The sequence below is a fragment of the Urocitellus parryii genome, chromosome 6 (genome assembly GCF_045843805.1).
Source record: "Urocitellus parryii isolate mUroPar1 chromosome 6, mUroPar1.hap1, whole genome shotgun sequence".
NCBI classification, from domain to species: Eukaryota; Metazoa; Chordata; class Mammalia; order Rodentia; family Sciuridae; genus Urocitellus; species Urocitellus parryii.
Genome location: NC_135536.1, coordinates 155,863,154 through 155,878,293, shown reverse-complemented (window position 1 = coordinate 155,878,293; position 15,140 = coordinate 155,863,154). Strand labels below are relative to the sequence as shown.

The 15,140-nt window shown below is 41.3% G+C and overlaps 1 protein-coding gene across 2 annotated transcripts in view; it reads left to right on the top strand.

Moving 5' to 3' along the window:
- Positions 1 to 15,140, top strand: part of Rin2 (Ras and Rab interactor 2) — a 219,159-nt gene that overhangs the window by 114,661 nt on the left and 89,358 nt on the right. The window lies entirely within an intron of this gene.

Below are 15,140 nucleotides of genomic sequence, written 5' to 3'. Positions count from 1 at the left end.
ATATACATGTGTGTATGAACATATATGTACACACATATATACTGGTTGCTAACCACCAGTAGCAAGCTTTCATTTGTGTGTACATAAGTATACATATATGTATATCTATATTGTGTGTATACTATGCTAGCTTAAGAGTTAATATGGATATTATATATGTGTATTATTATATATGTATATGGATATTTTATATATATATATACACACATGCTGTATGTATGTGTATGTTTCATTAAAACTTGGTCATTTCTAATTTATACTTGAGGATTAATTCCTTTCTTGAGGCTCTTTGCTTTGTTTTCTTTAACTCATTCTCAAATTAACTCATTGTAGAAAATTTAGAAGATACAGAATCATGTAAAAAAAGAAAAAGAAAAATGGAGATAAAATGTGTATTTGAAGTCTGTTACAGGTAGGTGTTCTAAACACCAGGTCTTATCCCCAGAGGAGGAACAATGATGAAACTTTATTACTGGGAAGTGGTTGTGTTTAATAATTACCCCAACATTTAAGGGCTGTAAGGATGTCTTTAGTCTTATTTGTTTCCAAGAGACCAGAACTGATTTGCTATGTCAGCTGTTGACTATACAAAAATTAATCAAAGAACCTGTTGATAGAGTAAAGCTAAGTTCATTACTGAAATCAGGGGACCTACATAGGACACTCTTATTAGTGTATAAACAAGTGGCAGCTGGGAGGCATATTTATAGGATTTGGAGATCTAGGCCCAAATCAATTAAGGTGCATTTTGCAAGGCAGAGAACTGATTGGATTTCAGGGAAATTTGTGACATAATAGCTTAGAATTGGCGGGTAGCACAAAGCAATGTTCTTGAAGTGAGTCTTGGCAAGTAAATCATTAGTAAGTGGGCTGTTTCTCTCCAGCGAACAAGCTATTGGCCAGGACAAGTTGTTTTGTAGCAATTTCCTTCAGTAAATAGTGAATCCACTTACAAGCTTATTGTCTTAACTTTCTGGGAAGAAGATTCTCAAAGAGTTAAATTATATTGACACAGATGGTCTCAGTTCTCCTTCCTAATAGTTAAGCTACTGGGACATAAGTTGTTTAATTTTCAATTGATTTACTTGGTTTTAGTCAAACGACTTTAACATCTACCCACGTGAGGTGGAACCCTGCAGGTTCATGGATTGCATCTTATGCTGAGATATTTATGCATACAAGATGATCCCAACCCCCTCCTTAACCCAAAGCATTGCCTAAATTAGCTTAAATATTGGCTAGTCCATAACTACCACCTTATGATGCTCAGGAAGCATAGTGGAGTTGTGTCTTAACATAGTAGTTAGACTTTCAAGTCAAAGCAAAATAAGAAAATCGAGGATGTTCAAAATTGCTGTTGCAAATTCCTGAGGTGAGGTGCAGAAGTGCATGCCTGTAATCCCAGCTACATGGGATCCTGATGCAGAAGGATCTCAAGTTCAAAGCCAGACTGGACAACATAGCAAGACCCTGTCTCAAAATAAAAAATAAAAAGGGCTCTAGGATATAGCTCAGTGGTAGAGCACCTTTGAATTCAATTTCAATATCACACACACACACAAAATAAATAAATAAATAAATAAGAACCAGAAAAGAAAGAAAATAGTTCATCACATGTGAATATATAACCAAACCTGTAGTTCCAGAGGAATGTTTCTTGAAGAAGTGCACTTTGACTGAGAGCCAAGGTTGACCCTATGTCATGTAGGAAGGTGAGAGTAGAACTAAATTTCAAAGTGACTCTCTTATGCTACTGTGATGAGTTTCTCAAAGACATCAGTGGTGCCCTATAACTACTTGGATAATTTCATAAAGTGTGAGGGTTCTTAGCTCAGAGCTGAATTCCACATTATGCTTATTATTCCTTTTTTGGTTATTAGTGTTCCTGTGATTTTTGTGTAAAGCAGAGATCATTGAACGTTGAACTTCATTTTCATCTTTAAATTCCCCTATCCAGTTTGTCTTTCTAAACCAAAGTTTCTAACCAGCAGTAGCAAGTTTTGATTTGTGGTTTCCCATATGTCCTGGCTCAGGGAAATGACTCAGACAGGTTGGGAGGACATGGGGCACATGGATAATACAGTGTCTGAGCATTCTGGGATAAATGAGAATGCCCTATGGTTATTGTTCCTATGGAATCACATCCTGGTAGTCTGGCCCCATAAATCCTATGCTGGACAAACACATTTTCCACAGTCTTTTGCAGCAACATGTTTAATTTTCCTCAGCCACTGTGAAAAGCAATATTTTCCTGCTCTACAAGGTCATGGTGAAAACATATGGGATACTGGAGGTGGGGGGTGGGGGTGATGCTCTAGAAGAAGAAGTCAGATTTATCCACAGCTAAGTAATAGATATGTACACCTATAGCTATCAAATATCAAGGGTGTATTGAATGAAGGTTATTATATAAGAAAAATGTCACTCTAGGCTAGAGAAGTCCCAGGTAGTCCTGAATTAGGGGCAGGAATGCTTAGAATCATCCCTGACCCATCCTTTTCCTGAATCTCACAGTTTTCCACAAGCCACCCCTACCTCCTCCGCATTCAGACATCCAGTGATGACAAGTCTTTCTCAGGTTCCCAAAATCCACACCCCTTTTTCCTCTCCTACATCCCTCTCCCCACTTAGGTTTCCCTTCCTTTTCTGGTGGACATTACAGATGATGTTCATAGCCCATCTACACCACCACCAAATATGTTTGTTTCATTGATTTCTCCCAAACCATTCCATTGATCCATGTCACCTACTCAAAGTCTAGCTCCTTGCTAGGCACTGGACTAAGTCTGTCTTCACCTTGAAATTTGAGGACTTAAAGACTGTGCTTCGTCTACCGGATCTACCTGGCAAAGCTCCCCTATCCATCCTGCTGCTGTTGCTTGATGGCCTGCCCCAAGGTCAAACCTGCTGATACCTGCCCTCCAGGTTTTGCCCACACCTGCACTGCCTCCTGCTCCTCATCCCACCTCCTACCTCTCCTTCCAGACTGACAAAGCTTTGTACACTGACAACAGAGCTCACTCAGGCTGAGCTCATATCTGCCTTTGCTTTTATCTGCAGATAAAAAGTTGTGGTAGGAATGGTGGGGAGGAAGCTTAGATGTGACCCTAATGTAGTGCCAGGAAGTAAACTTCAGTTCATAACTCCATGTCCTACCCTTTCATCACCACAGCCTTGATCCCAAGGGGGATCCTCTTACAGCAAAGAATGATGTTCAGAAGAGGACCAAGGTGAATTATCCACCATGACAGGAATGACTGAACTTCCAGGGAAAATCTGCCCTCACCAGCCCCAACATCTGGGTAGAGCACCCTGTTTCTATGTGGCACTTTCTTAAAAGGAAGTGGCCTCTGGGACAGGGTGAGTGTAGAAGGCTGAGTAGCACGTGACTGTCTGACTCCCCTCCTGACCAGTGTGGCATCCTTTGGTCAGGGTCACACTGTGATCTGAATAGCCCCAGGTGTCTTCGTGCAGGGGCGTGTCCTCCTACATCCCCATGGGTGGAGCTATGCTCACCTGTTTCTTTGTAATATTACCCCTCCCTTGCCCTGTTTAGAATAGACTGTTCCTTGGAAACATCCTTTATTTGTCCCCTTCTCTTACCTTCTCTTACTGTGCGCTTGGGTGTGGCCTACCTAGAAGTCAGTCAACTTGCTGACAGCAGACATCATGAAGCTAGACTCAGCCCCCATTGAAACCTGACCCCTTGCCTCATTTGAATAGCTTCTCAATAAAAGGGGTCAGCAGTGCATTCAGCCCGCCCACTCGTGTTCTCTCTCTCTCTCTCTCTCTCTCTCTCTCTCTTTCTCTCTCTCTCTTCTCTCTCTCTCTCTCTCTCTCTCTCTCTCTCTCTCTCTCTCTCTCTCCAGACCTTTAAGGTCAGAAAAGCTGTCACAGCACCCCCAAAGAAAAAGGTATTTCTGTCTCTTGTGTGGAGAACACGGGGCACATGTCCTCCACACAAGAGCCCAATTAGCCCAGTTCCCCTGGAGTGACCCCTGAGTGATTTAGTCACTTGCAACCTGGCAGGTGAGAGTTGGTCTTAACTGACCAGGAAAGAAATGTATTGGGACTGCAGGACCATATGCTCCTCTGCCTTGGAAGCACTAGTGCCAATGGGGACCAAGCAAAGCATCTGGGGTCACTTGAGTGTCCAGATCAGAGGCAGAGGCTCTTTGATCACTTTGCACAATTTGGATGGTGGTGCCAAACCAGGCTAAATGGAAAATTTGCAGTTACATTTTGGAGAAGCCGTAAAAGAACTCTCTGACACAACCAAATTGCAAAGTTTGGCTCTACCAATGTATAAATGGTTGGGAGGGGGCCGATGACTCACTATACCTTGGCTGAGTTCCCTTGACTCTCTCTTCTTGGCATTCAGTCTTCAAAAATTCTGTCTTCAGAATACATTTTCAATTATCCAGAATGACACAACTGTGTCTTGGGCTTCGGTTTAATGTTTAAGTTTTCAGAATGTTTTTTTATGGCGAATGCATTTCTCTGTGCACAAAGACAACAATTTACTATTGTGTAAGTTGACAGAGATAGCAGAGGCTTGAAAAATGATTGATAGAACCAGGAAGCCCATGTTAGTAATTTCACTGAGCAAGTCCTTACATGGATCTGTGAATGTTTCAAAGCCATAGAGATGAGTGTGTTGTTGCCCCTTTGGGTTCCCAGCATGTCTCCTGGATGGTGTCACCTGCCAGTGTCTAAGAAGGCAGAGCCATACAGTCTGTCACCAGACTTATGGAGGAAACAGTAGTGATTAGAGATTTGGTCAGAGCCATTATCATGGTGACAATTTGCTTACAATAATATTAGAAAGCAAGGCCTGACATCAGGATTTGGGTATGTCTTTTGTGTTCCATAAATAAAATTGTAATAGACATTGATCCTGGAGAGGCACAGAGCAGTGCTTTCTCATAGAAATATGATGCAAAGCACAGGTGCAGTTTTAAATTTTCTAGTAACCACATGAAAAATGTTAAAAAGAAAATAAACCAGGTGCCATGGCACATGCTATAATCCCAGCAACTTGGACAACTAAAGCAGGAGGATCAAAAGTTCCAGGCAAGCCTCAGCAACTTAGCAAGACCCCGTCTCAGAATAAAAAAATATAAAGGACTAGGGATGTAGCTCAGTGGTAGAATGCACCTGAGTTCAATTAATCCCTAGTACCATAAACAAAAAGAAAGATAGAAAAGTGAAATTTATTCCAACAATATATTTTATTTATCTTCATATATCTAAAATATCATTATGTCAACATGTCATAAATATAAGTATTAATCAGATATTTTACATACTTTATACCATGTCTTTTTTTAATTGAAAAAAATGTGTGTATTTATCATGTACACATGTTGTTTTGAAATATGTCTTGTAGCCTGTCTTTGAAATCCAGTGTGTATTTTACATACAGTGTGTCTCAGTTCAGACCAGCTGGATCTCAAACTCCCAGTAGCCCTGTGTGGCTGGTGATGCCATACTGGAAAGCAAAAGTTTAGCATTTGTATGATCTAAACCCCCTCCTATTACTGATGGGAAACTGAGAGGTAGAGTTGGTTGGTACAGCAGGAATGAGAGTCAGCCACAGCTAGACTGTCCTAGGAACCCACACCCCAAGTGGCCTCCTCCAGGGTGCACTCTGACTGCTTTTCCCTTTTCCAGCTCATCCTCCCAGGAAGCTCCCATCTGGACAGGCCAAAGGGATCACATCCTTCTCTGGAAGAGCTGTTGACTTTTTTTTTTTTTTTTTTTTTTTGGCATATGCACACATGCATTTTACCAGCTGCTTCAAATGCCTTTAGGTCCCAGGTCATCCCCCCAGGGCATGACTTTCCAGGAATCCCATGAGTTTATTGGGTAGCAATTCCTGTTAGTGTTTACAAAGAGCAGCAGATTGCATGTTTTGTTTTGTTTTATTTTGTTTTGTTTAACAGGATATTGTCTCCAGCACATTGTGGTCAGTAGTTTTTGATACTAAACATGCCAGTAGCTCTCAACATATGCTCAAAGGTACTTTGTTTTTAAAAAAATCAGGACCACATATTTCTCCAGCCTTCCCTGTAGGCTTAAGTTTCATAATTTGGAGGATGTTAAGGAGACAGATATATTTGTGCAAGACTGTTGTGTCCATGGATAATTTTCAGGAAGTTAAAATGTGACTCTCATAGAATATAAAATGAACATCCGTCAAAGATTTTTCCATCTCATGTGTGAGGAACCCAGTAAGATGATTCCAAAAATGTTTTGACAAATAACATATTTTTACTCAACTTAAGCATCCTGTGAGATGTTTTCTAAGTTAAAAGTCAAAACTGGTTAACATCCTAAAAACCATTACATACAATAAAAACCTTTAGGTTTTTCTCCTTTTTTCTGAACAGAAATCTGCAAGATGACATTGTCACAGGGCTGGGGCCTTCTGAGAAACTAAGGTGGTGCAAAGCCAACCCACCCCTAACCCCTGCCCCTTCAAACTCTGGTTATTGCAGTCAAGTCAGAAATATTTCAGACATGTCACTCAGAGTAACAAGCATGAGTTTATTGAAGCTATAGAAAAAGGGAAAGGGAACACTTTCAAGGGAGAGAGTAGGTCCTCTCAGAGAGGAACAGGATGGTTTGCCTCTTCTGCACTCCAGTTTTATTGGGGGATCCCAGAGAAGTTTTCAGATAATCTTGCCCAGGTTTACTTCTTGACTTTTGACCGACAGCAGATGACATCAGATTTTCAAGTCCCCACTGCCATGACAACTAGGTCACTTTGGCCCATGCTGGGTGGATTCTTAACCATAAATTCTTACAGATTCTGAGTTCCAGAATCTGGCCTTTTGAAAGAGTCACAAAAGTCTCCCACTTTAGTGTAACTTGGGTTTCTCTTATTGACATTATTTGGGGCCTGCATTTCTCCTGCAAAAAGTGCGTAGTTTACTTAGGAATTTGACATAGCCTGTCCATGTAAGCCTAGCAGGGCTGCAGGTAAATTGCTTTTCAGAAAAGAAAGCATGTGGGGGGGTCAGCTCAGTGGACCCATTTTATAGAATTTCTTTAACCTATTGTCCCCTCCACTCATATCCATCTGTCCCCTACCAACATATAACCTCAAAGTGTCTGAGCCCATATTTAATGTCCATAACAAAGTTAAATTCCTGGATAATTAAATAATCTTTAGGCAAACTTCAACAATGTTCTAGTTTGGCAAAGAAAAGATGAACCCATGTTCAATGAGTTCCTTTATTATGTATAATTATAATGCACCAGTAAAATAAATAAATAGGAGGAAAACAACACCAACAAAAAAGATAAACTCCAAAAACAAGAAGCCCTCCCACCTGGAAATGTAAAAAACTTCTAATTTACAACTCTGGGATGAAAGCAGAACTATAAACTGGAATTACAGAATGCTTAAAAAAATGGCAGTCAAAACACTATCAGAACCAATGGAATATACCTAAAGCATCAATTGGGAAAATTCATAGTGCTAAACTCTATCAGAAAAGACATGCCCTTTTTGCCTACTTTCCAAATTTTAAATAATGTTTCTTAATAATTAACACTGAAATTATTTATTCCTCACCATTTCAACACCTCTCCTTCCCTCATCCTCAAATTTACCCAGCCAGGGATTTTGCCTTGAAGCAGTGAGTGCCCTCCCGTGAGGGCATAAAACATGGGAAGGCTGGTTCTAAGTTGATTGATTTCAGTTCAACTACAGGGCACAATAATCCAAAATCCCCACAATGGTTGGACCGACCAGCCCAAGGTCATCAGAGTGCTTAGGGCACATAACTAACCTTAAGTAGTAGAGATTCTTCCTCAAAGAATAACCTCTCAAGATTAGCTAACAAGGTTCCTGGAGCCCAACTGTCCCGGATGGAAAGGTGGGCAGGATACATTCTTCTTTCTTCTTTCTCTTACCTTCTAAAAAGGAGAGTGGGCTACCAAACAACAATTTCCCACCTGCCAATAATTCCAATTGGATGTTCATTTTTTTAGGGATGTTCATGTTGTTTATTTTTTTTTAAATACTTGTTTCTAATTAAGCAATACAAATTGTATGTATTGATGTTATACAATGTGTTGTTGTTGTTTTATCATGAGAGCACTTAAATCTACTCTGCAGATTTCAAGAACACAATATACACACCTGTAACCTCAGCAACTTGGGAGGCTGAGGCAGGAGGATTGTAAATTTGAAACCAGCCTTGGCCATTTAGCAAGACTCTATCTCAAAACAAAAATTAAAAAGGATTGGGGATGTAGCTCAGTGGTATAGCACCCCTGAGTTCAATTCCCTGTACCCAGGGGAAAAAATGAAAAAGGACATAATACATTGTTATTAACTATAGCCACCATGCTTTACAAAAGACGCCTTAAACTTATTGCTCCTATCTAACTGAAGTTTTGCTACCTTTTAAACAACATCTCCCCCAACACCTCTTTCCTTCCTCTGGTTACCATTATTCCATTCTTCATTTGGATGAGCTCAACTTGTTTAGGTCACACATGGGATAATGTAATATTTGTCTTTTTGTACCTGGCTTATTTCACTTAACATGATGTCTTCCAGGTGCCTCTATGTTGTTATGGATGACAGGATTCCTTCTTTTTTTTTAAGGTCAAATAGTATTCATTGTATGCGTATACAAACATACAGAATATACATACATACCACATTTTCTTTATCTTTTTATTCATTGATGGACACTTAGGTTGATTCTATAATTTGTTTACTTCAAATAATGCTATAGTGAACATGAGAGAGCAGATATCTTTTTCTCATTGATTTCATTTCCTCTTAATATTGTGGGATTATTTTTTTTTATTCTTTTTTTTTTTAAAGATAGAGTGAGAGAGGAGAGAGAGAGAGAGAGAATTTTTTTTATATTTATTTTTTAGTTATCGGCGGAAACAACATCTTTGTTGGTATGTGGTGCTGAGGATCGAACCCGGGCCGCACGCATGCCAGGTGAGCGCGCTACCGCTTGAGCCACATCCCCAGCCAATATTGTGGGATTATTAAGATCATATGATTGTTCTTATTTATTTGTTCATTTTCCTTCATTCACTTATTTATTAAATACTGAGTACTGAACACAGAGTCTCACACATACTAGGCAAATGCTTCACTACTGAGCTTTATCCCTAGTCCTTTTTTATTTTTCATTTTGTGACAAGGTATCACTAACTTGTCCAGGCTGGCCTTGAACTTGCCATCCTCCTACCTCAGCCTCCTGAGTAGCTGGACAGGAAGTGCTGCCATTATAGGTACGTGCTACCATTATAGGTGCGTGCTGCCATTCCTGACTCATTTTTAATTTTTTGAGGTGCCTCCATACCATTTCATAATGGCAATCCTAACTTACATTCCCCAAAACAGTGTGCAGGGCTCCTCTTTTCTCCACATCCTCTCCACCACTTATCTTTCATCTTTTTGATCACAGCCATCTAATAATCTCGTTGTGATATCTCGTTGTGGCTTTAACTTCGACATTGATTTTGACTTTGTGAGTAGCACTTAATGGCAGAGCACCCAATGGAACCACCAGTCATTCATAAGTTAGTATAAACGAAGGGTCTAAACCATTGGCTGAAATCAGCCTAAAGAAGAAATTTGAGCTTGTGTTCTGGGGAGGGGGGAGTAGATGGAAAATGGTAAATTAATATCTCTAAGAGATGAAATAGGACTCAGGGCCTCACTAGGTGGGCTGGGCAGCATGGAGGACCTGTAATAAAGTGGGGAGCAGTCAGGAGATAGTGTCAGGAAGTGGTAGGTAACCATATAGATAAGCACATCTTCTTAGATTCTGAACCATGTGGCTTCTAGGGGACTTCTACTTAGCTACATATTTCTTCAACACACAGGTAGGACAGGTGAGGTTAAAAACTGTGCCTATCTCTGAAGTGAGATAATGAACTGGCTTCTCCCAGCTTCATAACCTACTACTCATGTGACTTTGAGCAAGTTATCTAAACTCTTTGAGTCTCAGTTTCCTCACCTGGAAATTATAGATAAGGTTCTCTCCCTCATAGTGCTGCTGTTATAAAAATTCAAAAATATCTTCCTAACACACCCTTAGCTAGTGACTGGTAGATACATAATAGTGGCTCACAAACATTTATCCCTGTTGACAAGCCAGTTCCCAAGGGTAATAGCCAGGACCTCAAGCTCTGGGATCTGCATAGAGCACATCAGGAGTGAGGAAGTCCCCATTGTGCTCTTGCTTTGATTCTGTGCTGGGTCCTGGGTTCCCCTGAAGGGACGAGACTCACCTTAAGTCAGGTGTAGTAAACCCGGGGTCCAGGGGGTCATGCCATGAACCAGGACTTGTTGGGCCAGGTATGGCCAGAGTACATTGAGTGCTCCCTTCATGCTTTCAACTCTTATGTTAAATAAGGAGTTTTCAGCTGGAAGGGTTTCCTTCCCCAACTTTCTCATGCAATAGGAGTGCCTATGGTACTGGCTAATATAAATTCCCACAGCCCACTGAGTCAGACCTCCAAGGGAAGGGAGAGGAAATTATCCCCACCAAACCCTCCTCCGCTTCTTGACATGAATAGGGCCCAGGTGATTCCTGTCCTTAGAAAGGTTTCAGTATCACTGAATTAACATAGGAGGGTTCCTTCAAGGTGAAATACCAAAAGCATTTGCATTCATATTAGAAAGTAAATGACATTTGAAATGTGATCCCAGGAGCAGCTGCAAGGACATCACCCAGAGCATTTTGGCAGTAATTCTCAAAGTATGGTCCCAGATGCCAGCACCAGCATTACCTGGGAATGTACTTGGAATGAAAATTTTCACCTATGAAAAATCAGAAACTCTGGGAATGGAGCTTGGCACCCTCAGATGACTCTAATACTCATGCCAGTTTGAGAATCACTTGTATTAGACCCTGCATTTGAGCAAGTGACCAGTACTATACAAGAAAAGACATAGAAAAGCTGGGCATGGCGGTGTGTTTGACCCCACTCCAAAAAATAAAATTAAATTATAATCAAAGTAATATAAAATAATGAGCCAGGTATGGTGCATGTTCCTATAATCCTGGCGACTTGGGACACTGAGGTAGGAGGTTCCCTTAAGCCTGTCAGTTCAAGACCAGCCTGGACTCTGTCTCTAAATGAATGAATGAACTAAGCAAGCATAGAAATGTCTCCTTTAAAAGCCTGACATCATGTCCTCCTTTGGAAAGGAGAGTGATAACTCACTAGCTGAGTGCTGATCATCAGTTGGTTCAGACTTAATACTTTGATGATTTCAATCAATCCATGGCTCTCTGGAAGCCCTGGTGTTATTACTGCTGTCTGATAAGATGCTACTTCTGTTTTGTTTCTGTCTGCTTTGCCACAACACCCCTACATTTTGTTAGCTCTTTCAAAGGCATCTACACTCAGACAAAGGGAGCACCCTGAGGCAGACAGCTCAGCTGTTCAGAATCCTGTAACATACAGGAGCAAAAATCTCACTACCCTGCCTGGAACACCTGACCTCACCACCTATCCACAGGTGCTTGCACATTCTCAGGAATGAAGGATCCTCCCTCTCAGGCCAAAGCCTGTCGGGAATGAACACTTAGACTTCTTGCTGGTGTTCCCTGCCATTAGCCAGAGGAACAAATGAACAAACAGAAGCTTTGAGTTGTTTGCTGAGCAGTTTGCATTTAAGTGAAATAAATCTGCTCTGTGGGTGCGACAGGGTTTGCTGAGCCTAGTCTTACTCCTTTTCATATTCAACCTTATTAGGTTCAACACTGGTTCAGGCATTTTTCTAAGATCCTTAACACCATTTTCTCTGTTAATCCTCACATCATCATTGTCCCCATTTTTGAAAATCAGGAAACTGAGGCATGGAGATGTTTAGTAACTTCACCAGGGTCACAAGGTTTGCAAACTGAGTGGTGGTTTCATAGTGGCTGTACTTAAACTTAAAAGGAATTTCAGCTGACTGTCCTTGAAGCCTTGAAATGCTGACTCTGTGCCTGGGCCAACTCAGAAGTGAGATGTGGACACCCCTGCACTTACTGCTTCTCAGTGTGTGATTGCTAGGTTGGAAACTTGTGAAATGAGCCTCCCATCATTTTCCCATTGCTCCTATCACTCAACCCTGTCCTCTGATGGTAACCCACAACTGTCCCTCACATCTGCCTCTCAGAGTTTCCTCTAAAGTAGAACCATTCTTCTCTCTCTCTCTCTCTCTCTCTCTCTCTCTCAGTACTGGGGTTTGAACCCAAGGGCACTTAATCTCTGAGTCATATCCTGAGCCACCTGCCCATTTTTTTTTTGAGACAAGTATCCTTTTCCTTGCTGAGGCAGGCCTCAAACTTGCAATCCTCCTGCCTCAGCTTCCCAAGTCACTGGAATAATAGGTGTGCAGCACCATACCTGGCAGGGACCATTCTTCTCAAAGATCACCAGAACACACCCTTCATCAATATTGGGTTTATTAGCTTGCTACAGCCAGGAAGGATATAGACCCCTAAAATGTCCAGGCTTCTCAGTCAGAGGGAGTTGGGAGGGGCTTCTTATAGGATTTGGGCATATGCTAACTAATTCTAAGGAAGGTAGAATTGCAGATTTAGCAAAATAATTAGGACACCGGTTACATTTAAATTTCAAATTCAGTGTAAGTACATCATAGACAATAATTAAGATATACAAACACTCAATTTTTTTCTTGTTTATCTAAAATTCAGATTTCACTAAGCATCCTATATTTTATCTGGAACTCTAAAGGAGGGCTTGGGTTTATCAGGAAGCATGAGCAATTTGGTGATTGGGTGCCTTTTTTCTTTAAAAGTTTGGAGAAAAAAAGCTGGAGGAAGCCAGGCATTAAGGAACACACCTGTGATCCCAGTGACTTGGGAGGTTGAGGCAAGAGGTTTGCAAATTTGAGGCCAGCCCTGGCAACTTGGAGAGACCCTGGCTCAAAAGGACTGGTGATGTAGTTTAGTGATAGAGCATCCCAGAGTTTAATCCCCAGTTCTGCAAAAAGAAAATTAAAAAAAATATAAAAAGAAAAAAAAAGTTAGCTGGAGGCATCATTGATAAAGAAGCAACAGCCAGCCAGCACATGCCTGTAATCCCAGCCAGTGGCTCAGGAGGCTGAGGCAGGAGGATCTCAAGTCCAAAGCCAGCCTCAGCAACTTATCAAGGCTCTAAGTAACTCAGCGAAACCCTGTCTCTACATAAAATATAAAAAGAGGATGGGGATGTGGCTCAGTAGTTAAGCACCCCTGGGTTCAACCTCCAGTAACCAAAAAAAAAAAAAAAAAATGGACACACTTATATGTTAGAAGAAGGAACCATTATTCATATTGTGGTGGGAGTGCCTTGTTTCAGACCTCTTCCTTAAAGACCTTGAATAATCAGAAGTAAACAGAACCAGACAACACGGAATAATCTGTGTTTATATTCTGTGTGCTTTTTTTTTTGCCAGAGGTATTTCTCACTTTCTCATTCTACTTCCAGATTCTGGGCTGGTTTCAGTTTAGAAGAGGCAGTTCATTTGGGGTTCTGTTCCAGGACAGCTGGTTTAGTCTAGGACACTGGTTCTCTGGAAATATTTCTGGTTGCCACAACTTGGGTGGGGGAGCTACTGGCCTCTAGTGGGCAGAGGCCAGAGATGCTGCCTAGCTTCCTACAGTGCACAGGACAGCCTCCACCAAGAATGATTTGGTCCCACATTTTTATAGTGCTGAGATTAAGAGATGCACTATAAATTTTCTGAGATTTCTCTATTTCAGTGTCAGGGCTTCCAGAAATAAGGGAAATGAAAGTATGGTCACATATTTATCACTATCCCAAAGCTTGAAGGCAAAGATTAAGACTTACTGAGTTTGTATCCCCTAAGCTTAGCCAATACCTGACCTTTAATAGTAGGTATTCAATAAAATGCTGAATGAATGAAAAATGTGCAATATCCATATGTACATGTTATATATATATATATGATTTATTTATTCACCTAATATCAAATAAGCACCTAACATTAAATAAGCACCTACTATGGCAAGGCTAGTCCTGACCACTGAATGTGCAGTGGGGGAAGCTGGTAACAGTTGGAGAAACCTGGGATCAAGGGATGGGGAGGAGGCATGGAGTTCCCTGCCTGGGTAAGAGGCAACACTTAAGCTGAACTCTGCAGGAGAGAGAGAGTGATGAAGAGTCTTCCTAAGCAAGGGAGCTGCATGTGCAAAGGCCTGACCAGTGTCTGACACTGAAAGAGGAACAGGGTGGCAAGCATAATGGAAGGCAGGCCACAGGGACTGGTATGAAGTGACCTGAAAAGGAAAGCAGGGACCAGACTTGCCAGCAGGGTGAAGCATTAGGATTCCGTTCCTAGTGGCAATTGGAAACCCTCAAGGATTTTGAGGAGGGGAGTGACATCATCCCATCTGTGTGCCGCCTTTATAAAGTTCACCTGGCATTAGCACCTGTTTTCATTCATCAACCAAGAAAACAGAAGTGCAGTTTAGACCATCTCCCCTTGAGTCTCTCAAAGGATACTAGAGCTGGCATCCCCCCCAGCAACAACGTGAAACCTTGAAATGGGCTCGCCAGTCTTCTTCTATATGTGGGTCTTCATGTGCCTAGCAGCTCTCTCCAGAAATGGCCCCTCTGTCCTTCCTGCCCATCTTTTTGGTCTTTACTGAGGTCACCTTGGCCTGGTATCTTTAGCTTTCTGAGTTTCATCTCTGCCACTCATTCAGAATCCACACAGCAGACTTGGGGCAAAATGACTCAAAGCTCGAGTCTTCCCACCTAGAGGACAAGAGAGGAAGGAGGATTGAAAACTCTTGCCATTTGTCTATTTTTAAAGATGGTCTTGGAGTGGAGGGTGTGGTTCAGTGGTACAGTGCTTATCGAGCACATAAAAAAAAATTAAAAAAAAAAACCTCCAGTTTCAATCTCCGGCATTGCAGGGAGAAAAGATTCTAAGAAAAAGAAAAAGGCACAAAAGTATCAGGAAGTCTATCGGGGAACAGGAAAGGAATCAAGGGAAGAGGGAAGGAAGGTTAATGGGGATGAATGTGATCCAAATGTGATATTTGCATGGAAGAACGTGCCACAAGGAACCCCATAATTCTGTATAATTTAAATTCACCATTAAAAATCTAAAAAATATTTGCTTC